The sequence below is a fragment of the Ursus maritimus genome, unplaced genomic scaffold, assembly GCF_017311325.1.
Source record: "Ursus maritimus isolate PB19 unplaced genomic scaffold, ASM1731132v1 scaffold_27, whole genome shotgun sequence".
NCBI classification, from domain to species: domain Eukaryota; kingdom Metazoa; phylum Chordata; class Mammalia; order Carnivora; family Ursidae; genus Ursus; species Ursus maritimus.
Window position 1 is genome coordinate 6,360,870 of NW_024425230.1, and position 24,562 is coordinate 6,385,431.

The window sequence follows — 24,562 nt, forward strand, 5'->3', positions numbered from 1 at the left end:
CTCGCGGACCGAGCCGGCGGCGGCGGGGCGGCGGCGGCGGTGCACCCGCGCGGCCCGCGCCCGGGCCAGGTAAGCTGGGGGCCGCGGCCACAGCCTGGGGGCGTCCGGGCCGGCGCGGGGTGGGTGTGGGTGCCGGGGCGCGGGGCGGGGCGCAGATGCTGCGGCCCGAGCGCTGCCCCCCCGGACCCGCGGCACTGCGGGGCGGCGGGGCCCCGCTGGGGTCTGAGGGTGGGGGGCGGACCGGCGCCCCCTGGACCGGCGGGCGGGCGCTGCGAGGCAGAGCAGGAGGCTCGCGCATCCCGGGCGGGGGGCTCCGAGGTGGGGGACGACCCTGCGCGGACGGGGGGCGCTGGCCGGCGGTGCCTGCCAGCTCCGATCCCGCCGGGCTGGCCGGGCGGCTGGTGCGTTCCGCGGCCCCGCTTGGCGCTGGCACCAAGTCCCCGTTCAGGGCAAGTCCCGAGTTTGGGGTCGCTTCTGGGGTTCCTGCCTCCCGGGAAGGCGAGTCCCGTTCTTCGCCCCCTCCCATTTCCCTTCATAATGAGGCCCAGAGGGAGAAACTCCTCAATTAAAAATTCCACCCCCTAGTTCCCCCGGGCCGCCGGCGCGGGGCTAGGGGTGCGGCGCGACCCGCCGTTCGCCTCGGCACCTTCCCGGCTGTGCGCACAGCCTGGGCACTGATGATCTAGGCGAACGTCGAGCCCCCCGTCATTGAGTTGGGCGGCGGGCGGCGGGCCTCGGTGTGCCGAGGCTGGGGGCGAACTTGCCCTGGGCCGGGCGCCAGGAAGAGTCCGGAGGGCGCCGGCGAGGGGCCCGCCCTGTCTGAGCCTCGCCGCGCGTGGAGGCTGAGATTGAGCCTCTTAGTCTTAACTTAGTATTTACTTGCAGAAGGAGGACTTCATTTTTTTCAGATCTGTTCGTTTACTGCCTGACAGGGGCCAGACTCAAATCTGTGGTTAAGAACTCACAGATGACCATGCGGACGGTGAAGTCCCCCACATCAGGACTCTCACCGCAGCACTTCTTTCCGTGGGCTGAGTTGTCCCTGGCCTCTTCAACCTCCGGCCCCCTTGCTGGGATTCCCCCTCCGCCTTTGAGAAACAACAGCGGGTTTTAGAAATAATGACCTGAAAGCTTCCCCAGTGGCCGCGGGAGGACTTTTCCTGGGGTACACATTGGAGGTACTCTGTGGGTACCCAGAGCCTCGGGGTTAGACCCTGGTGAGGTGGCCGGGGGGGGGGACTTCTGTGGCCAGCGTCCACCGTGTGGGGCACGTGGTTCTGTTTGTCAGTCCAGAGCTGCCAGCATGTCCCGTCCTGTGTCCTTACTCCAGGCCGGCTGCCTGTGCGGCTTGCATCTGCAGCCCCGGCTGGCCACGGTCTCCTGACATGGAAGCCGCTGCGACTCTGGGCGGTGTGCAGGGAGTTAGTGGCCTGGCGGGAGCTTGCTGGTGGTCCTGGCGCTGAGCTGGCAGCCTCCCCAGGGGATGCCACCAGCACTGGCGGGGAGACCCTTGGCGTGGTCTCTGGAGCTGGGCTGGGTCTGGTGATAGTACTAGTGATGGGGCCCTGCCAGGGTGGGAGCCTGTGTCTCCAGACCTCTTGTCATTTGTTAGGGATCGTGGTGCCCCTCCCCCCACGGCCTGCCTTTCCATCTCGGGAGTAGTGGTGGCTTCTGCGCCTGGGAGACATGCAGGCTGAACCAGATGGTGTGTGTGTGTGTGAGAGAGAGAGAGAGAGAGTGTGAGTGAGAGGTGGGGTAGGCGCTGTCAGGAGAGTGAAGCTGGTGGTGGTCAACTTCGTACTCTCTTCCCGCTGTGTTTCCTCCGGCGCCCAAGCCCGAGTGCGGCTCATTAACTTGTTTGCGTAACAGTCACCTGAGTAGTTAAAACCCCCTCCCTATTTATATAAAATATTAGTTTCACAGGAATAATTGGTGGGGATGGATTGTGAAATGGAGGTGCATAAATAATTCAATTTGCCAACCAAGCTAAGAAATGCTGGATAAAAATACAGGATAATTGTAAAAGACACCAGTCGCACCCCTGGAAACTGAGAGGGAGCGCTAAAACACCTTGATTTTTCCTAGACACAGCTGAGGAACTCAGAGGAAAAACACACTGGACGGAGAGGTTAGCATCAGGCCAGGCTTTGTGTGGATTGGGCGGCCGTGCGGCGTGGCTTGGGGGAGAGACATACAGGTCCCCTCTGGGCCTCAGCTCCTCCCTGTCCTGGCTCTGCGTGCTTGACCTGGTGACTCAACAGGTGAGGGCCTCTGGTGACACCGCAGTCTGAACTCTTGGAGAGACCTTTGCTGTCAGGGGAGTCAGAGGAGGCTAGGGGCAGGTGGGCACAGAGGCCCTGAGCACATCCCCAGCTGGCCTCAAGGGCCTTCTGGAACAAGGGGCAGAAACCAGCACGCCTGCCTTGCAGCTTGGCCTTCGAGAGACGGAGAGAGCGAGAGAGAGCCTGAGGTGGCGGTAGCTGTGAGTGTGCCAGGTGGCCGTGAGGAATGGGGACGTGTAGACACGGTCAGACAGCTCAGTCCCCAACCTAGGTCCCATTTAATGATTGCTCACCAAAAGGCGGCCCAGGTGCCTGTTGGTGGTTGGACCATGTGCCCACAGGGAGGGTTCTGTGGCTCCATCCCCTGTCTGTGTCCCCCGCCCACTACCTGGGTTGGGTCCAGTTCGTGCCTCCGAGGAGCCTGCTGGCACAGGCTGAGTCAGCTGGCGTGGGCCGTCTTCCATAGCCTTTCCCGAAGTCAGTTCATTCCCTCCCTGTCCTCTCTTGGACACATGAGGGAGGACAGTAACCTCAAGGTCACAAAACCAGGCTCTCTCCATGGGGCTCACGGTTCCCCAGTGTGCTAGGGAGTCCTCCATATTGGTGGGGTGCCATTGATCTGGGAATTAGGATTTCTGTGCTGGCTGTGGGATTTTGTAAGTTGGGCTGCATGGTTGCCTCTTGGCAGGTGGGCCCCAGGCCAGGTCTGGTGTTCCTTGCTCAGTCCCTCCGTGGCTTCCCAGTGCTCACTCCACACACACATTCTTTGGTCTGATTTTCTCAACTTCCCTTCCTTGCTCCCAACCATGGTCCCTCCTGGCAGACGGATCACTGCCCAGGCTTGCCCTGGATTATTCCCACCCTGTCCCCTTGGCCTGGGGCCCTTGTGTCCATCCTTGATGATCCCAGCTAAATGTGGACTCCTTTCCTCTTATCCCCTCATCTTCAAATTTGCCAAGCTTATGCCTGACTCAGGGCCTTTGCACCTGACATTCCCTCTCCTTGGCATGGCTTCCTCCAGATGTCCACCTGGATTGCTCCTTCACTTGTTCTGTGGTTCTATGCCAGCTCCTTGACCCCCTACATAAATTAATGTCACTTCCCACTTTTTTGTTAATGCTGCTTTATGTTTCTTCTTAGTATTTAACGTTCAATTTGTTATTTATATACCCGTCTTTTTATTGACTCTTACTACTCCAGTGTAAAGACCTTCTCCTCCTTTCTATTCCTGGCAGCTAGAACAGTGCCAGGCACCTCTTGACCCTTAGTGCTCCTTGATGGAGGGACGAATGGATGAGTGAGACCCCAGGAGTGGCCCTCTTCCTTTCAGCCTGGCTCCCTGCTCCTTTTCCCCAGCCCCAGGGCTGGAACTGAGCTGTACTCACATTTGTACTCACGGTTGGTTGGATCCTGCCTAGAAGTCAGCACAGAACCTCACGCTCAGTGGGCAGACGGGAAGAGCTGTGGAATTATACGGTGCAGGCGTGTTTTCATATAGGCCAGGAGACAGCATGGTTGGAAAGGCAATCCGGCCCAAAGAGTGGGCGTCCTGACTTCACAGAAACTCCTTTTTGGATTTTCGGTTGTTTGGATGGTGTGCCGTCGGGCTGTCCCTGCTGCCAGAGCCCCGCTCTGTGTTGTCCCCGCAGTCACCTGGGATAGAGAGGCGCTGGGAGTGAGGCATCCTCTTGCCCAGGTTCCCTTTCTTCCTCCATCTGGATGTTTCTAAACTTGTCTTGTACCTTATGTCAGACCCGGCATCTCAAGGCTCCCAGCCAGTCTGCCTGCCCCGTGTCTGCCAGCCTCCCGCTCCCGAAGCCTTCCCCAACCCGATCCTCCTGCCTGTGCCGTGGTCTCGCCGGGGAAGGCACGCTGGTGGTATCAGGAGGAAGGCAGCCTGAGGTTGGGAAGGACGGTGGGGTTTGGAGGAATGAGAGCTCCATTCAAAGAACGTGGCTCTGCCGCTAATCCCTGGGGCCTTGGACAACTCACTGGCCTTGGGAGCCTTTCTCAGTTTCTGTCCTACTGACATTATGCATTTTGCTTGCAGTTGTTTTGGGGGACACATAACTATATATACAGTTTCCAGTACTGAACTGATGCTCAGTGTCATTACCACGCCTAGGGCTTTGCGGGGTGCTCATGTGACCTCCAGGCCTGTTGTGGTTTCTGCTATTTCCCTGGGATTTGAGGGGTCAGGGTTGGTAGTTTCAACCACAGCCTTGTAAGAGAACGTAGTGTGGGCGCTTCATAAACTCTCAAGAGCTGTTCTCGTGTCACGTGCTACATCTGTTGTTTTGTGTCTGAAGGATCAAAATTAAGAAGGGAAAAAAACATGTGGTTGAGTTTCCTGCATCTACTGACTGAGAAAGTATTTTCATCTTGTGATGTTCTGGAAACCCAGGCACCCCAACATTTGAAGAAGGTTTTTCATGGAGAAACCAGCCCAGTTCAATGCACGCCGTTGGGCACTTTTGCTGGTTGAGTTCTGTTCCTCTGTATTTGCTCTTTTCAGTAATGTCCCACCAAGCCCGAGGGGCAGAGCGGTTGTCTCATCTTGGCAACAAGGAGGCTGCAGGGCCGGCGGCTGGGGCTGGCCCAGGATCACCCTGCAGAGCCACGCTGGGATTCAGGCCTTAGTCGGAGAGGGAGTGCCAGGCCCGCGTAGGCCCTCCAGGTCCCCCCATCCCACTGGGGCTTTGTTCTTATCATACTTGTTTTTCAACTGGGTGGGCGTGAGTAGGATTCATGACTACTCATGTGATTCACCCAGGGGTTAATTTTCAACATGCGTCTGGAGAACCTGATAGCTGGTGACCGGTAGACCTGAGTGCTGGTTGGCGGTTGGAGAGTAACGGACATGTCACAGATGACCAGGGGCCCTACGTGGGGACAGCAAGGGGGCTGGTTGGGAGCTTGCCACCCAGCAAAACAGCTAATACTGTTGGTGGGTCTGTAAAGGTGTTTTCCTTTTTGCACTTGGAGCTCACGGGGATTCTTTGCCCCTCCTGTCCCAAGCATCAGCTGTGCACAGAGACGCTTGGGTCTGAAATGCTCAGGCCCTTGTTCTGAACGAATTCGAATACGTAAATAGTCAGAAGGACAGTATTTGTATTTAGAATCTCAGTGGGGATATATCAATATATAATGTATATGTGTTTTTATATATATAGGTATATGTAATATATCTATATCTATTTTTTAATTTGATTGGTTTTGTATCCCTGGAGTTGAATCCCTTCCAAAGCAGCTCTAAATATGATTTTTTTCTGAATTGTTGTATGCATCGTTAATTTAATAAAAAATATATAGTGTATCATTTTTCCCAGTTGGTTTGATTATCACTTGTCTTGGAAAAATCCATTGTTTCAATAAGAGGAGGCCCATTAACTGAGTGAATGCGTGCGTTTAGGGATGATGGATTTCTCGGGTCCCTCTGGCAGCAAGTGTGTGCCTTGTTCAAATAAAACACAGTTTACGTTTCTCGGTCTTTTGGTGCAATAAGTGAGCCATGTGCTCTAACATCTGTCCATATTATCCAGAGCTGGTGACAGCTGTCATGGGTGGGGTGGAGTAGGAGTGGGGCCTGTGTTAGGAATTGGAAGCTTGAGAAAGCCCAGCTCTGCCTCCAAACCTCCAGCGAACGCCACTGCTCAGAGTTTGACTTAAATCCTCCTAAAAGGACCCACATAGGTCTGTCCTTCCTTCCTCACCAGGCACTGAGTTACGCGGAGTTATGAAGATGAAGTGAGATAAGGTGTGGGCGAGCGTTTTGTTACAATAAAGTGCTCGCTTAACCCAGTCACCAGGGTTAGAGAGAAAGAGAGAGAGAGAGAGAGTGTGTGTGTGTGTGTGTGTGTGTCTCCTCAGCTTGCCTGACGGGCCTCAGACCAGGCGCACCTTGGGTCCCCGACTGGTGCTGGCTGGTAACAGCGGAGGCGAGCAGATGACTGATGGGTAACTGATCCTGGCCACGGGTCCCCATGCTGTGCACTGGGCCTGCCTGCTAGATCACGGGCCCCTGAGGCAGGCCTTGCTTGGTCGTGTCGATGGCTGTTTTCTCCAGGGAATGGTAGTGGGACAAGCCTGACCCACGGCCCTACTCGATGCGACTTTCTCTGTGCACACACTAATCCGTGAAGGTTCTGCTTGTGGCCTTTCTCTGTCCTTTGGGCGCTGGTGGAGAGACGCATGCCGACGTATGGCAACGGATGGGCCATCTGCCTTTGGTTCTCACGGGGACGTCTCTGAGCTGTTTCTGGGGTCGGAAACTCAGAGCAGAAGCCCCTCCAGACCAAGAACTCCTGGCTGTGTCTCTCCTTTGGGCTTTAACAGATTTCGGCTTCTAAATTAATTGCATTTCATTAAGTGATGGTTTTCTTCTTGATCCCAGGCTGGTCTGTGCTTAATTAGCAGTGGTGACTGGGGCCACTAAACTTGATGTGATGCCCTGAGAGGCAGAGACGCCTCTGACTCGCATCGACTTCTTGTGGGGAGCCACCTTGGGGGACCCCTGGAGGTGGCAGCCTTCTGCCCCCTGCTAGCTCTGAGAACCCCTGCCTTAACTCTCTGTATGTGTTGCTCTTTTTATCTGTCATGTAGGATGGCTTATGTACTAAGGGACACAGCATGGTGCTGGGCACTTAAACAGCAGCCCCTCACCCTGCCCCTGTCATTCAGCTGCCGGTCCCTTGACGAGTGGGACACTTGGACAGGTGCCTCCACTTTGGCTACCCCTGAGCCCTTTGCTGGGAGCTGCCTCCATCCGTCCATTCCCCCATCCGCCCCACAGGTAGTTTTTGAATGCCTGCTCTGTTCTGTCTTTCCCAAGCCCTGTCTGGAGCTGGGTGAGGTCAGGAGAGAAGGAGCAGAGAGGGGCCGCTGGGGACTGATGCCATCAGAGCCCCTAGTCCCAGCTCTGGGTCCACGGCCCTCCTAAAGAAGCACAGACAGGAAGGTGTGAGAGCCCCAGCGTGGTGGTCACAGATCCCATCCTGGAAGAGGGAGCAGGTGTGCCCCTCAAGAGTCCAGGCCAGAAGAACCTTCCAGGCAGACAGGCCAGCCTGGCGTGGGGCACGCAGGGAGGGGGACTGTATATTTGACAGCAGACACATGTAGTGTGTGCAGATCAGAGCCGGAGAGGGGGGAAGGGGTGTCCTGACCCACCGGGGGCTTGAGCTGCCCTTGGGGGCCCTGGGGCATCCTTGGTGTGGGGTGGGGGCACAGTGGGGGGATAAAAATGACATGCGCTTTGCTGAGAAATCTTTAGGACAGTGTTTTCCATAAGCAGGCTTCACCACCAGTTAGAACATGGGAGGGGGGCTCATGGAGGGTGCGTGGAGGGCTTCGGGGAGGGACGCTGAGAGAATGCTGGGAGGGGTGCATGGGGAGGCATATAGGGGAATGTGGGGGCCCACGTATGGCAGAAGGAGGGCAGGGCCCAGCCTGCACCCCCCAGAGCCGTGTGGCTCCAGGGGCCTCGTTCCCTACTGTCTTATGTAGGAGGCTGCTGATGCCAAGTCCCAGCCGTGCTGGCGCGGATGTTTAATTTTACCCTTTAGAGATTTACAGGCTTTCTAGATTAAATTGCCACTGTTCTTCTACAAAAACGACAAAATCCATGAGAAACCATAAACCACATTATTAATTTGCTCACATAGAGTTAACCTCTGTGGCTCTGCTGACTTACTGGAAGGACAGTTGTGCAAACAGAAGAGCCCCATTTCCAGTTGTCAGAGAGCATTGAAAGACCAGGAAGACACAGGTCGCAGAGGCGGGGGCTGCCTCATCCTGGCCGCCCTGGCTGCCCTGCCCGCCGCATGGCCATCTTTGCCCTGCCTCAGCAGCCTGGTGGTCGTTGCAAGGGCTCCTGGTGGCTTTCTGGCCCTCGGTAGGGGGGGGCTGACTCCTCGTACAGAGGAAATGGGGAAGGTGGAGGGAGAGAGCTGCAGCTGCTGGACAGATATGCTGTGGCCAGGAAGCCAGGTTCCAGAGGCCTCTGCAGGCTGGTCTGCTCCAAAGAGGTCCTCAGATGCCTCCTGTCTGTGGCCCTGACTCCCCAGGGCCCCCACAACTCATGTCCTCTCTTCCCCTTCTTAGGCTCGAATAGGCTGCAGTGGCTGTTCACCCTCTGCGTTATGGTGGCTCAGAAAACATCTGTTATGGGTTGCTTTCCTTTTTGGAGAGTGGTCAGCCTGTTCTCTGCTTTGGTGCAGGACGGGGGTGGGAACCATTCCCTCCCACGAGGCCCGTGGCCTGGGCCTTGTCACTGCCTGGCGGCCCAGGCTTGGGTGCTGGCTAACGCTTCCTCCATCACTTGCTGTCAAGGCCGTACCCGGCTTGCTAGTTGTTGGGCCAATTAGAAACCGTGACTTCCTGGGAGAAAGCGTCATCTGATGGGGGATGTTGTCTGTGTGCCGACCTTGATCCTGCCCACAGGCCCCACATCTGCACCAGGCAGGGAGGAGTGGGGAGGCGGCTCTGACCATCGTGTGCTCCCAGGACAGGGTTCTTGGGCTTCACTCTCCTGATGGTTTTATCAAGCACCTAATACCACACCGCAGTTCACTTTGGTTCCCAGAGCTGCTTTCTTCCTTTCCAGTGATAGAGAAGCCAACCGGTGGTGTATTTAATATCTGATGTTTCACAGCAGAAATCAAGTGGTTATGGCGGTGGCGTGGCCGCCTGTCCATGCATGATATCCGCAGCAGGGAACAAATGAGTGCCTTAGCCAAGGGACTGGCCATCCCTGCCTACTGAGCCAGAGAAGTGCTATAAAATGCACACATATTTGTAGAAGTACAAATAGAGTTTACTTTCTTAATGGCCATCCTTGAGCTGAAATGAGCTTCGGTTTCAAGGAAGTAAATGGAGACATAAATCATCAACTTGGGACTGAATTATTATTATTGTTATTATTTTTATCTCACCCACCCCGATTCCCGAGAGTGGTAGTCAGGCTCTCATGTGTATTCCTTGTGGAAACTGTCCAACCTGACTGAGACCTGGAACCCGTGATGGGTGTTCGTCATCCAGGATTCAGGTCAGCTGATCATTTGGACGCACTGGGACCTCACATCTCAGGCCCTGATACCAAAACCTTTTTTTTCCCCTCCACACACATGTGCTTAGGGGAATATATTTTAACAAGTTGCTCAGCTTAAAATAATACACCATATTATTAATAAGAAAAAGGCAGACAACTGGGGAGGAAGGGGACAAAAGACACATAGGGTAGGGGTGTGTGTGTGTGTGTGTGTGTGTGTGTGTGTATTTATCATGAAGAATTGGCTTATGTGATTGTGGAGGCTGAGCAGTCCCAGATCTGCAAGCCGGCGCCCCAGCGAAGCTGGTGGTATGATTCCGTCTGAGTCTGAAAGCCTGAGAACCAAGAGAGCCAGTGGTGTTAACCCCAGTGCAAGGGCAGGAGAGGAAACGAGCTGTCCCAGGAGGCAGGACTGGAGGGATGAATTCCACCTTCCTCCACCTTTTGCTTTTGTTCAGTCCCTCCGTGGATTGGATGATGCCCACCCACGTTGGGGAAGACCATCTACTTGACTGAGTCCACTGATTCAGATGCTAATCTCATCCAGAAACACCCTGGCAGAAACACCCAGAGACACTGTTCAGTCTGGGCACCCTGTGGGCTCGTCAGTTGGACGCAGCAAGTTAACCATCATGATGTGATATCATGACACACCTACCAGAATGGCTGAAGTTAATAGAAAAATAGCAGGTGTTGGGGAGGATATGGAGCAACTGGAACTGTCGCTGTTGATTGGGGTGTCAATTTTTACAACTGGTTTAGGAAGCTAAAGCAAAAAATACATATACCCTCTGACCCGCAATGCCCCTCTGAATGGCGCTAAAGGGAACATAGAGCATAGGATCACTGCGCTGATAGGGGGCCCCTAAAGAAATCAGGTCCAAATCCCTGGAACCCGTGAACGTTAACTTAGATGTTAACTCATATGGTAACTCATATGTGGTTAAGGGTTTTGAGATGAGATAGTCCTGGGTCTTCTGGGTGGGCCCTAAATGCCGCACAAGGGTCCTTCTGCGAGCGAGGCAGGGGGAGATTGGAGGCAGGGGAGGAGGCTGTGGAACTACAGAGGCAGAGACTGGAGCAGTGTGGCCACAGGTCAAGAAATGCTGCCACCCCCAGAAAGTGGAAGAGGAGAGGAGTGAGTTCTCCAGAGCCCCTGCAGGGAGCGCGGCCCCTGCCGGCGCCTTCGTTTCTGCCCAGTGAAACTGCTTTCAGCCTTCTAGTTCCTACAGTGGTGAGAGATTCAGTGCATGTTGTTTTAAGCCACCCAGGTGTGTGGTGACTTGTCATAGCGGCCACAGGATGCTCATACAGCCGTCAAGAGGCAGGCGCGACAGTGCCCGCGGCGACGTGGTTGTCATGCCAAACCACAAACCACAGAGACGCCCGTCAGCGGCACACTTGACCCAGCACGCTGAGGTTCACTCCCACGTGGAATGCCACAGAGCAAGCCGCAACTGGACCCTCTGTGAGCGCATGCAACAGTATGGATGAGTCTTGCCACATACGTGGAGTGAAAAAACCCAGACGCCGGAGTCCCTTACTGCCTGTTTCCATCCATAGGAAGGTCAGCAGGCAACTGTTACCTGCGTGGCTGGAGGTCAGGTTGCCCACTTGGAAGATGGTGATTGGAGAGGGCGTGGTCGGGCCGGACCAGGATTTTGGAAGCACTGGCAACATCCCAAGTCTTGAGCTGGGGAGGGGGGGTGGTTTGCATGGGTGAATTCCAATTCATGATACGAAACTTTTCAGTACATCTACTTAAATAAAATCTGAAGAAAAAACAACCAAAAAAAAGAGCAATACATCATTTTAAATTTTCAAGGAGAACTTTCAATAGACTGACTCATGGCTTCTCTTACTGTTGGGACAATAATATCAAAGTCGAGATTACATTTAATGTGAGATAATGAAATTTTGCCATTGCAACAAGTGCTTATTAATATTTAGATTTGAAGTGTATTTTCTAAATGAAATCAGAGAACATCAACACAAGGAGGGTGCTGAGATCTCTACGCTTGTAATTGATAATGGATAAGTTATCTAGATGAAATGAGTTTTAATACCTGCATGTGAAGGGAGCTGTGCTCTTAAAACCAGGCACAAACAAGCCAAGTAGGTGAGGGTCAGATGGTGCACTTTCAGGTGAGTGGGAGGGAAACCAAAGAGCTTTAAGAAACAAGAGTGGAGGGAAATGGTGTGTATGGACGCTGAGTCAGCCCCGAAATCTGGGTGGAGGTCCCATGACAGCGTCTGCCCATGCATCCTGCAGGCCACCTTGCCCATCACACAGAGGTCCCCAGAGATCTCTGTTTCTTTGCCCACACCTCTCCCTGGCCTGGTTTTCCTACCCCTTCCACCTAAGGGTTCTCTCTCATCCCTCCCAACCCCAGCTGGGCAGCCCTCCGGCTGTGCTGCGAGGCTCTGTCCCTGAGACTACCTTACACAACCAGCCTGTCTCAGTGGTCTTTTCCACGGTTTCTTCCAGACATGCAAGGGAGGCAGCTGGTGACACGTGACTGGGCAGTCTCAGAGGTTCCATGAGTGTCCCTGGCTTCACTCTGGTGCAGGGAAGGCGTGGTGGCTTCTTCGACATGGCCGTCCGAGGGGTGTACCCAGAAAAGGGGGGGCTGGGGTCTGTGGGGGCCCTGGGCCCATCGGGAGCCAGCGTGGTGCAGAGGAGCCCCGCAGCACTGGTCCAGGCTGATGATGTGATGCGTCGTGGGGGTGTCACTGAGATTTAGGAGCAGGTCCCATTTATGTGGTGGTGTCGTTCAGAAGTCTAGAAGTGTCGGTTGTCTGAGCCCCTGATGAGCGCTTTCTGACTGCATCTCCCTCATCCCAGGGGGTGAGCTTTGTTCATGAAGCTGGGGAGAGGACTGGGTGGCCCCGAGCCCAGCCCCTTCTCACCTCCTCATGCCCCCGTTCCCTCTCTCCTGGACTAGATGTAGCTTCCTAACTCTCCCCTCCTTTCCCTCAGTGCTGCCACTGAGACCTGTTCTCAGCTCAGAGGCCTCCCTGGTATCCCGGTCTGAAGTACACTCGCCTCCTCCCCTTGCACTTGGTGGTATTTTCCCTCTTGGCACTCACCCTCACCTGGGTGAGTTTGTCTCTCGTCCTTCTGCATGGAGAGCTCCCAGAGGATGGGGGTGCTGCAGTGTCGAGGGGGGTAGGACGGTGGATGGAGTTGGGGGTGGGTCTGAGCCAGTAGCAGTTTTTGCCTTGGACGATTAGCCAGGAAGCTGGACTCTTGCCAGAAGCACACCCTGCCCATGTTGGCTCGAGGACTACTCTGGGTGGCCTGGCCACCCTGGGGACATTGGCACAGCTCCGAGCGAGCATTGGCGTGTGTGCAGTGTGCAAAGCCTCACGCTGGGTTCTGGAGCACACACAGAGGAAACAGTGTGGTGAAGACTCGGCCCTGCCCTCAGGGGACTTTGGATTTGGTGAGTTTGTTGGGGGGAAGGGAATGTCATCGTCAATGGGTAGAAGAATAAAGGGTCAAAGAGGGCTCCTGCAAGGTGTGGCAGCAGGTGGAAGACACATGCCTGAATGAAGTGGTCATTCTGATGGTGGCTAATAAAAATCAGAGGGTGCTAAGGGGGTGTGTACCCCAATCCCCGAATGTAGACTATACTGGGTGATGTCCTTCCAGGGAGCACAGATGGACATGGAACAGTAACTTGGCAGTGGGGAACCTGACAATCACTGCCTTGGCTAGGTGGTCAAGGTCGACACCAACAGTGATGAGTCATGTTAAGTGTCTGTGCCCTTGATAGAATGTGATGGAAACGGCACTTTGCCTCTGTGATCTGTCTCCCCCAACCCATAACTTCAATTTAATCGTAAGGAAAATGGCAGTTAAATTTCCAATAGAGCAACATTCTATAAAATACCTGCTTGGTACTCCTTAACACTGATGAATCAATAGCCTCATAAAAAATGGAGACTCTGTCACAGTCAAGAGGAACCTAAGGAGGCATGATGACAGACAGTGATGTGTTCTTTTTGGGACCCTGGAGCAGAAGAAAGATACTGGGGAAAAACTAAGGGGTATCAGTACAGTGTGGACTTTAGCTGCAATACATTGATATTGGTTCATTAACTGTAACAAATGTAGGACATTAACCTAAGATGTTCATGATCTTACATTAACGGGAAACGGGATATAGGGGGTCTATGGAAAATCTGCTAAAAAAAAAAAAAATCTGTGCTAAGAAGTGAAGTCTGAGCCTCGCTGTCCCTCCTCATCCAGCTCCAGACCCTCTTGGCTTTGTCGTGCCTGCTGGTCCTCCTTCTTTACTGTCTGTGGGAAAACTGGAGGAAAGTTCAGTTCAGAATTTGGAATATATATTTTTGTATGCCTCTCATTTCCGGGTGCTTGAAAATCACAGGTTTCTCAGTTGTGGTCAGTGTGGGTACTGGGGACCACCCCTCAGGAGAGACGAGCCCAGCTGGGACACTCACGGTCATGTGGGCCAGCTTCCCTTGGTCTCGTGACTGGACAGCAGAGCTTCCTCTCTGCTTCCTTCTTACGTGTGCAGAAAAGGAAGACATTGACACCAAAGCGTCAATGTCCCGCCTGATCAGCCCCTGATCACTAACTTACGGTTAGTGACCAGAGGCCATTTTGTGGGGGGTAACATTGGTCACAACAGGCAGCATGGACCCGAGCTGATGTGTGTGTGGTTGAGGGTTCCATTGAGGAGGCAAAAGGGAGCCAAATGTCTTGTGTGGGCTGAGCTGGTGCTGAGGATTCACGGCCAACACCGAGTAGGTGGTAGAAATGGCTGTGTTCCCATAGAAAGGGCCGGCTGGCAGGGATGCTGGAAAACAGCTCCCCCCACACCCCCGCAACTGAACGCCTGGTTTTTGGGTAATTTCATGGTCTTTAAAGTACATAAGCATCACTTCTATATTTTTGGAGGAGGCACAGCAGAAAGTGAAAGATGGAGCCCCACAGGGGAGGGAGAAGCCCAGTCAGGATCCCTGCTGCCCTGTAAATGGCCGGCCGGCCACCAGGATGGCTGTAGTTCATGGAAAACTGGGAAGGCCTGGTGGGGCTCAGCCTGCTTGCCCAAGCCGGCTGGGCAGTGGTGGGCGCGGCTTCCTCCTCTTGCTGCCGGAGACGACACCTGCTTTGCAAGATGGCCTGAGTCATGAGCGAGACCATGTGTGCCCTGTGTCCCTGCGGGAGCCGGCGCCCAGGAGGTGCCCGGTGTGGGGCAGGGGAGGCTCGAGGCTCGGTGCTGCAGCTGGTGGGGGGAGGGGAACCTACACCGCTGGGACCTTGTGCCAGTCACGGCCCCTCCCAGGTCCCCGAGCCAGGGAGAAGAAACGATTCCCGCAGGTCTTACAACTCCTCTGGATTTTATGACAAAATCGAGTTGAACCGCATGAACCTATTTTTGTTAACTCAGAAGTGGTCGAAGGCAAGCAATTTCCTATGGTTTGGTTCAATAGTTCAGTGTTAAAGCCGTTTTTTGGCAAGGGAGAATACTCGTTATCTTAAAAACATTATTTTTAGTTATTCCACACCTCCAAATTCACTGTGTTAGGAAGTAGAGATAAGCAAGCAGAAGAAACTTTGAGATGCCCAGGTCTCCCTGCCAGGGGACCGTGGCTCCCGTGGTGTCTTCCCGGCTGCTTGGGAACGTGCTCAGCTGCCGACGAGCCACCTCCTGGGCTGTGTCAGAGTCCCCTTCCCCGGCTGTTGCGCGTTTGCACAGCATTCATGGACCTGGGCCCCCAGGCTTGGACATCGGGGTTGTTTAGAATGTTTTTCTGCTGTGAATGATGCTGTAATAGATATTCTTGCAGCTCCTTTTTTCTTTTTTTGTGGATACCCATGTTTCTTTCCTTATGGTACATTTCCGGTAGAATTGCTGGACAAAATGTGAAAGCTTCAGACTGACCTCCGGAAAGGTTCATTGCCCACTGACAGTTCAGAGGGAGGGGGCTGCCTTCCCTGCCTCCCTCCTGCCCATCTTCTCCCCTTTCTCTCTTTCTCATCCAGTCCTTCCCTCTCCCCCTCCCTCTCTCCCCCCCTCATTCCATCCACCTCCTCCCTCTTCCTCCTTCCCTTCCCCCCATCTCTCCCTTCCCCTCCCCCCAATTGATGGGACCCCGTGGCACAGCAGTCCAGTGGATAGCAGTCCAGCTGCCCCTCAAGTGCCTCACCACACCCAGGCTCCCTGTGGCCCACCTTCCAGGGTTTGCCTGCGGTATTTTGAGAGGAAACCAGTAACTTGTGGGGGAGCTGTATGGACAGTTTCAGAGATTTCCTGCTGGCACACAGGCGGCCAGTCCGCGTGGGGCTGATGGCTCAGGTGTGGTACCATTTCTTCCAGGGAGACATCGTTTTCCTGATTGAGCCCACCCCCCACCATGCTGGGGGCACTGGGGTGCTGACCTCATGGGTCAGACCCAAACCTGGGAATCACAAGCCGTTATTATTTTTGAAGTATCTTATTTTTCTGGTGATTTGGCAAGTGGCGTGATGCCAGGCCCTCTCTTCCTGAACTGCCTGAGCCTGCTCCGGTGTGCGTGAGTCAGATGGCTGGTTGCCACCGTGGGACACTTGGCCTGGTGTCCTGTCCTGGAGCCATTGGCTGCCCTGAGAATCCAAAGAAAGGCTGCTGAATCCTGCAGCCCCAGGAGGATCTTTGTCCTCCTTTTGCAGAAGCAATTGGCTTGTGGATTTGCTCTGTTGAGCTGGAAGGAGGAATTTTAAAATTTCCTCTGGTTGCAGAACCTAAAATGGGACAATCTATATCAGTTCCCCCAAATTGGACTTTTAAGCAAGTTCTTGGAAAAATGGACTATATTCTATGTGTGGGAGCAAATTCTGTGGGAATCTTCTGGTAATGAATTTTAAAATGCATGTCTATTTAGTGTCATTCTCAAATACTGAGAGTCTTGAAAACCCAAGCTGCCCGATCAAGGCCTGGGAGGCAGTACTCCCCCAACCTAAAGAGGGGACGGCTGCCCCAGTTGCTCTCTCCCCAGGTCAGCAGCACTGTTTGCAACCAGGGGTAAACACTCCTTGCACCACTTCCTGAAGATCCTGAAAGACATCAGAAGAGTGAGATGCAGTGCTGGAGTGACCCTGAGCTATTTTGGGGTACATACTGTCTGGTAGAATACAGAGTCTGCGTGTAGTTTCATTAGCTAATGGTAAAAGAGCTAATGAGTAAAATAAATACATAGGACATCTCTGTTTTTAAAATAGTGCCTTCTAGCACTTCTCTTGTATCTCTAGAGGAGGAGAGAGCCATTTTTCTGGGAGCAGACTTCAGGGTTGAGACAGATCTTGGCCTCATTGACGAGGAGGGTGTCTGACATACTCTAGATCTGGGATTCCGTTGGCACTGGTTTTGCATGAACACATTTTTTTTTTTAAACTTAATTTCAAGTTCTGATTATAAGGCTAATAAGCATTCATTATAAAGATTCAAACTTTACAGAAATACATAATGTAGAAAATGAAAGCCCTCCCCTCCACTCTACCCCCTGCAAGGACAACCATCGTTAAAGTTTGGTGCAGATCCCTCCTATTTTTTTTTTGTTTGTTTATAGAAATGTTTTACTTAAATCTTACACAAATATGTATGTGTTTGTTATTTTTAATATCTTTCAATGAACTGAGATTCTAGTATGAGTATAACGTGTACTTAGATCTCTCCCCTCAGCAATGCATCTCAGACATTGTGTCTTGTCAGCTGTGCATAGTAACATTATTCTAACATTGTACAATACTTGACTGTTTACTCTGTTTACTTATTTTTTAAGATTTATTTATTTATTTATTTATTTATTTATTTATTTTAGAGAGAGGGGGAGAGAGAGCGTGTGTGCAGGAGGGGCAGAGGGAAAGGGAGAGAGAACCTTCAGCAGACTTCTTGCTTAGTGCAGAGCCTGATGTGGGGCTCGATCCCATGACTCTGAGATCATGACCTGAGTCAAAACCAAGAGTCAGACGCTTAACCCGACTGTGCCACTCAGGCACCCCTTGACTGTTTACGTATTGATGGACTTTTGGGTTGTTGCCGTTGTCCACACATTGGGTCACGCCAGAACATGGAGTCTCACACATGTATCCATGCACGCGCGTGGGGATGTCTTTGTAGCATGGGTTCCAGAGACGGACTTGCGGGGCCGGACAGTTTGAGCATTTCCAGCGTGAATAAGTATCACCAAGGTGCTCTCTGAAGCAGTCCTGGCCATTGTAAAGGATGCTGCCAGTCGCGTGGGCCCGCTGTTCCCCCATGTCCTCGTCAACAGATGATGTCTTGGTAGTTTCACTCGGGCATACGGGTATAAAGTTATCACTTATTTAAAATTGTGAATGAGAACAAGCTTCTTCTCAGGTGCTTCATAATAATCTCAACTGCTTCTCTTCATTTTCTTTTTTGCATCCTTGCCGGTTTTTCTGTTGGCTTGTTCATCTTTTCCTTGAGGATTTATAGGCATTTTCCCCTTCGCTCTCTATGTTGCAGATATCCCGCCCCCCCGCCAATGTCTTTTATTCTTCACCTTCGTTTAAAAGCATCCTTGACGGCACAAGAATGTGGAAGTTTTATGTTGTCAAATCTATCAAGCTTTTCTGTGATAGCTCCTGAATTTTGTATTTTACTTAGAGAAAGGAATTCTCTGCCCTGAGTGTCTATACCTACCTCCTGTATAGAGAGATTTTCTTCTAATACTGATAGTTCAGATTTTTTGACATTTACATCTTTTATTCATCTGGAATTTATTTTTAGGTATGTGAGCTGGAGATGGAAGTTTTCTCATATGCATACAGTTTTCCGACACGATCTATTAATAGCCCATCTTTGTCTCTGTTTTGAGATGAGTGTTTGTCGTGTATGAAGTTGTCGTATCCTGGGTCGTGGGGTTGTCCCGTATGTCTGGACCGTCCGTTCTGATGTATTGATGTATTCTTCTGCCAACATCTACTGTTTAAGTTACTGTGACTTTTTGTTATGCTCTCTTACCTTAAAGGGCCATTACCTCTTCATTAATTTCCCCTTTTCCATGTTTTTCTAACTTCCTCATACATTTCTTTGACTAGATAAACTTCAGAATAAGCCACGTTCATCCCAAAATCTGTTTGGGATTTTGCTCGGGATTGCTCTAGAGGTTTATTTACGGGAGAAGAGACATCTGTATATTTTCTCTCATCTGTATATTTGGATTTATTCAGAAGGCCTTTTATATCCTTCACTAGTGTTTCGTTGCTTTGTTCACGTACATTTGACACATTCCCTGTTAGATGTACTCATAGGTATTTCGTAGCCCCCATGGCTGTTGTCGGTGGGGTCATCCCCTCCTCCGGCCTCATTTCCCAGCTGATTCTGTGGGTATACAGGAAAGCTGTTGACTTATGAACAGCTGGCCTGTCTGCGCACCTGGCCTGAATCTCTCTCTGGTTGGTTAGTTCTTTCTCTTGGATTTTCTTATTGGGGGATCATTTGCCCATGTTGACCTCTCCTTCTGGATATACGTCTTTTTATTCCTGGCGTGCTGTTGTGGGGAGTCTTGATTAGCCAGCTCTGTGAGCACCTACCTGGGGTCTCACGGCCTCCTCAGGACGGCCATCTGCTTCATGGCATGGGGTCAGCCCTTTCACGGGTCCCACATGGGTTCACAGCCCCTCAGGCACTTGCTGTGCCCTGAAGCGTGGGCAGGCCGATGGGGGATGCTGTGGGCTCCCATGCCAGCCTCACATCTGCTCCTCCCAGAATCGGTGGGACCCCCAGGCAACAGTGGAGCCCCTATGCATGCACAGGTTGGGGGGAAGCGGGTAGGATATAGCCTGGGTTCTTGAAGCCCCCCTTTGCAGGTGGTGGGCCAGCATGTGGAAGTCAGAGGCTGGGGGAGCCCAGTGAGGTGGCTCCCAGCAGGGAAGTGTGGGCGTTGGCTAAGCCTGCCCAAGGAATACCCCATCTCAACTGCGTCAAGAGGTGGGGCCTGTGTCACAAAATTCCCACGCAGACCCTTGTAGCAGGCCCTGGAATTTGTGGTGCTGGCCACTCAGGGTCACCTTTAGGAAGTGAGTCCAGGCAGCGGGGAGGTGGGAGGGTGGATGGTGCGAGGGGGAGGAGGGGTTGAGTTGAATGCAGGATCCCCTTGGTGGAATCCCTTTGCTCAAGCTATTAAACAAAAACACCCCTTCCTCTTGTTTACACTGTAGCCTTGGCCCTGGAGCATCACACTGTCCAGTTCTCGGTGCTTCTTTCTGACAAATGGTAGAGAACTGCTTTTGCAAGTTAAGATTCCTAATTTCTTTTGCACATCTTGGAATTTTTGCATTATTTCCCCCCATGCTCATGGAGAACGTTCGTTGAGGGTATCAAAGCGATCACTACTTGTTTATAACATGTTTGGAATGATGGACATTATTTCCTCCTTTTCTGAGGCACACCAGCCACCTGGCGCCTTTGGGAGGTGGTGCTGATGCCTGGCACTTTGGGGGTTGGCGGGCACCATGACGGGTTAAGCCTAGAGGGCACTACTGAGCTGCGGTGTGCCATGGTGTGACCCATGCCGTCCTCCGGTGGTGGGCTAGGGTGAGCTCTGACACTTCCCGGATGGGACGGCCCTGCCCCCGCGGGCGACATCTGTTGGAGAGGAGAATCGGCCTGTCTGGATGGGTGGGCTCCAGACCTGGTGTTTTTGTTTTTTTTTTTTTTTTTTTACCATCCCTTCTGCCAGCAATCCGTTCCTCTTTCAGGCTCCTAGGCACCCCGTTTCCAGCCTCTTTCTGGCTCATTTCCACTGCTCACAGGAGGATGGACAGGGCTGCATGGTTTTCCGTGCTGTCTCCGGAGCTGGTGGAGGCAGAACTAGGCCAGCCGTGTCACAACCCAATGGAAGAGCAACTAGCAAGAAAGCCCAGTCTCCCCATGGTGCTGTAGAAATTCTGGTTAGAGGGATGGCCGGGAGGAGGGGCAGGGGATCCACTGTGGACGGGAGATGGCTCTCAGGACGTGGGATATGGAGACACAGGGAGAGAGAGATGGCAAGTCCAAGGGCCCTGGGTGTGTGACCTCTGACACCAGGGGCTTGGTCGGTCTCCATTATTTGAGAAGGATGCATTCCCTGCTTAGCCAGACATGAGTTCTCTTTTGTTTGAATCCTTCCTTGCAATTTGGGACGGATTATGGAATTTGTATTCTAAGTGATGGAAAAGGGGCAGGCAGCATTTCATGATGGTGGGATTAGCTTTCTCAGGTACCACCGAACTGGAGAGTTGGTGCTGTTAAAATCCAGTAACTCAACCCGTGCAATGTTAGTAAGGCCTTATGTACCTAATTATGTCTTGCTTGAAAGTTGGAAATCTGTAAGGTAACTTTTAGGATGCTTGGTGGGGGTGAGGGGCAGCTGTGTGCAGGGTTAGGTTTAATATCTGCTGTGTGCACCTCATTTCCTGGGAATCACTGAGGAACAGCTCTTTGATTTTCAATTTTAAACCTGATCTCCCAACAGTCAGCCTTATAGAACAGGATGTTGAAATGGGCTGCAATCACGGTGTTCCTATCAGGTGGGTTTTATTTGGAAAGAGTGGACAGTGACGGCATTTCTTTCCCTGTGTTCATATGCCTGCTCACAATAGCCCGGTGTTTCTTTCTTTTAATGGAAAATGTGTAGCCAAAGCCTGCTTCACGATTCTGTCCCCCATGGTGGCCTGGGCAGATCCCCGCTCATCTTTGAGGCCATCTGCGTGCGTGGTCGCATGGGCCAGCCGCAGCCAGGAGGGGTAGGCAGCGGGGCGGGGGGTGGTGCCCAGATCCAACTCAAGGACCCATGTGGCTTTTATTTTGCAGCATCTGGTCCAGAAGCATTTGTATTCAGGGCGGAGTTGTTTTGCTGTCGGTCTTCAGCAGGAGCAAGGCCGAGCAGTAGTACGTGGACTTACGTGATAACAAGGGACATTGGCTGGACGAGGAGGCGGGCAGGAGTCCAGGTGGGATGGAAGCTCAGGTCCCCAGGAGCCTGGCAGGGCCTGGCCCCTCTCTGCACCAAAACTTTGCTTTTGTAGACATCACGTCACGCTCTAAAGAGTAGTGCCCCTGCCCTGTCATTCACTTGACTGCCCACTACCTCTCCCTGGAGCTGCCTTTCGGAATCTTCTGGAGTGAGTGAGTATCTGAGCTGCTCCTCAGGGTGGTTCAGACCCAGGGAGCTCTGTGACCCTTTAGGCCATAAAGTCTACCTTTCCCCAGATGAGCAGATCATGAAGGTGTGTTTTCTATTTGAACCAACCCTGACGAGGCCTCCGGAAGCGTCAGAAAGAAAATCATTCTTGACGTGTGCAGAGGGGAGCCCTTTCATTTCTAAGGTCTGTTGAAAATGCTGAATGTTCTTTAAAAAAATTAACTTTGCCATTGGTAAAAAATAACCTCTTATTTGCAAGTGACACCTCTGGCCTCTCTCAGGTACCCCCTGGGATGTAGTTGTGCCCCTGGCTGTGGCCAGACCCCCTGGATCTTCCATATTTTCACTGGCCCAGTGTCTTGCCTTAAACTGCGTGTGCTGGAGAAAAGGCAGCCCTCCCCGATTTTGATAAGAAGGTCCTCTGGGCTGCTCGCGGTTCAGAGATGCGGAGTGTCTTCTCTGAATCCTGCCTCATCGTCCTGTGGTAAAGCTTGCTCCCAGCTGCTTCCTGGCCAGTCATTCTACCAAGGCGTTTGTCGTTTCTTAGACAGAGGCTTCTCCTTGGGGGACCCCAGGCCTGGGGCTACTCCAGGGGCAGAGGAACATTCTGGGAGAATCTGCTGATGAGGGGCCCGATGCACATCACCCCTCTTATCTTCCAGTTTCCAGGATATTGTCATTTTTTCCTTTTTAGCTTTCTAAATTGTGGTAAAATATACGTAGCACAAGTTACCATTTTAACCATTTTTCTAACTGCAGAGTTCATTGGCGTTCGGTTCATCCACATTGCTGTGCAGCCATCACCACCGCCCGTCTCCAGAACATTTTCATCTTCCCAAACTGAAACGCTGCCCCCATCAAACAGGAACTCTGTTTTCTATGGCACCCCACTGCCCCCCGCCTTGCCCCAGTCCCTGGCAACCACCTTTCTGCCCTCGGTCTCTGTGAATGTGACAGCACCGGGAGCCTCCTGTAAGAGGAATCATACAGTCTGTCCTTTTGGGATGAGCTTTTTTTTTTTTTTTAAGATTTTATTTATTTGTGAGAGAGAAAGCGAGAACACGAGGTGGGGGAGGGGCAGAGGGAGAGGGAGAAGCAGGCTCCCCACTGAGCGGGGAGCCCAATGTGGGGCTCGATCCCAGGACCCCGAGATCATGCCCTGAGCTGAAGGCAGATGCTCAGCCAACTGGGCCACCCAGGCGCCCCTGGGGCTGGCATATTCACTCTGCATAGTGTCCCCAAGTTTCATCCATGCTGTAGCATGGGGCATGATTTCTTTCCTTTATTTTTTCCAGCTTTATCAAAGTATGGTTAATAAAAATTCTGTGTATTCGGGTTGTCAACGTGACGTGTTTTGTAAAGTGTGCACCATGATGGTCTAATACAGGTGTGTGCTGCGAAGTGATCCCCGCAATCAAGTTAACGCTTGCATCACCTCCTGTGCTTGCCTTTTTTTTTTTGGTGGTGAGAACACTTACAGATCTCCTGTCTTCGCGAGTTTCAAGTATATAATGCAGTATTAACTATAGTCACCATGCTGTTCATGAGGTCCCCAGAATTTATTCTTTTTTTTTTATTTTAAGAAAGGGAGAGAGGGTGAGAGAGCAGGGATGAGCAAGGGGCAGAGGGAGAGGGAGAGAGAGAATGCCAAGCAGGCTTCATGCCCAGTGCAGAGCCTGATGTGAGGCTCGATCCCAAGACCCTGAGATCATGAGCTGAGCCAAAGTCAAGAGTCGGACACTTAACCGATGGAGCCACCCAGGCATGCTCAGATTTTATTCATCACATAACTAAAAGTCTGTACCCTTTGGCCACCATCTTTCCTATTTCTCCTCCCTCTCCACCCCTGGTAACCACCATTCTGTTCTCTGGTTCTGTTTCAACTTTTTTCGATTCTTTGTGTGAGATCACATAGTATTTGTTTTTCTGTGTCAGGCTTACTTCTCTTAGTGTAATGTCCTCAAGAGTCATCCAGGTTGTTGCAAATGGCAGCATTTCCTTCTTTTGTATGGCTGAGTATTTCATTGAGCATGTGCACACGTGTGTGTGTGTGTGTGTGTGTGTGTGTGTGTATTCATTCATCCCTTGGTGGACACTTAGGTTGTTTCTATATCTTGGCTATTGTGACTAGTGCTATAATGAACATGTGAGTGCACATATCTCTTTGAGATACTGATTTCATTTCCTTTGGTTATATGCCTGGAAGCGGGACTGTTGGATCATATTTTGAGGAACTTCTGTACGGTTTTCCATAGTGGCTGCACCAATTGACAACCTCACCAGTGGTGCAAGGGTTCTCGTTTCTTCATACTCTCGCCGACACTCATCTCTCATCTTTCCAGCACTAGCCGTTCTAACAGGTGTGAAGTAATAGCTCACTGTGGTTTTGATTTGCATGTCCCTGGTGATGAGTGATGTTGAGCATCTTTTCATGTGTCTGTTGGCCATCTGGATGTCTTCACTGCAAAAATGGCTGTCCAGGTCCTCTGCCCATTTTTAAATCTGTTTATTTTTTTGCTGACTTTTGTGAGTTCCTTGTATACTTAGGATTTCATTCCTTTTTAAGGCTGAGTCATAGTCTACTGTAAGTATAGATTATATTTTGTTTATCCGTTTATCCGTCAACATCAACAGTATCTCATGTAGCAGAAAGAACCAAATCAACAAGTGGAGACTCGGTACTTGATTGGCCTCAGCCACTCACACCCTCTGCGGTCACAGAGCGTCCCCAGGAACCGGGTTGGCTGATGTGGTACTTGCTCACGCCTGCGCTGAGCAGACACGCATGGCCTCCCCATAGGCGTCTGAGCCTGGTTCTGAGAGCAGAGGATGCCGATGTGAGCAGGAGCCAGTTCCTGTTCTAAATGATCAGCAGGGACATACCAAATTAATGCCACCTCCTCTCTCGGGCTTTACATTTCTTTCTTTTTTCTTTTTTCTTTTTTTAAAGATTTTATTTATTTATTTGACAGAGAGAGAGACAGCCAGCGAGAGAGGAAACACAAGCAGGGGGAGTGGGAGAGGAAGAAGCAGGCTCCCAGTGGAGGAGCCTGATGTGGGGCTCGATCCCATAGCC

General features: G+C 52.1%; 1 protein-coding gene across 2 annotated transcripts in view; it reads left to right on the forward strand.

Moving 5' to 3' along the window:
• The window catches only part of APBA2 (amyloid beta precursor protein binding family A member 2), a 236,520-nt gene that overhangs the window by 525 nt on the left and 211,433 nt on the right, over nucleotides 1-24,562 (forward strand). The window lies entirely within an intron of this gene.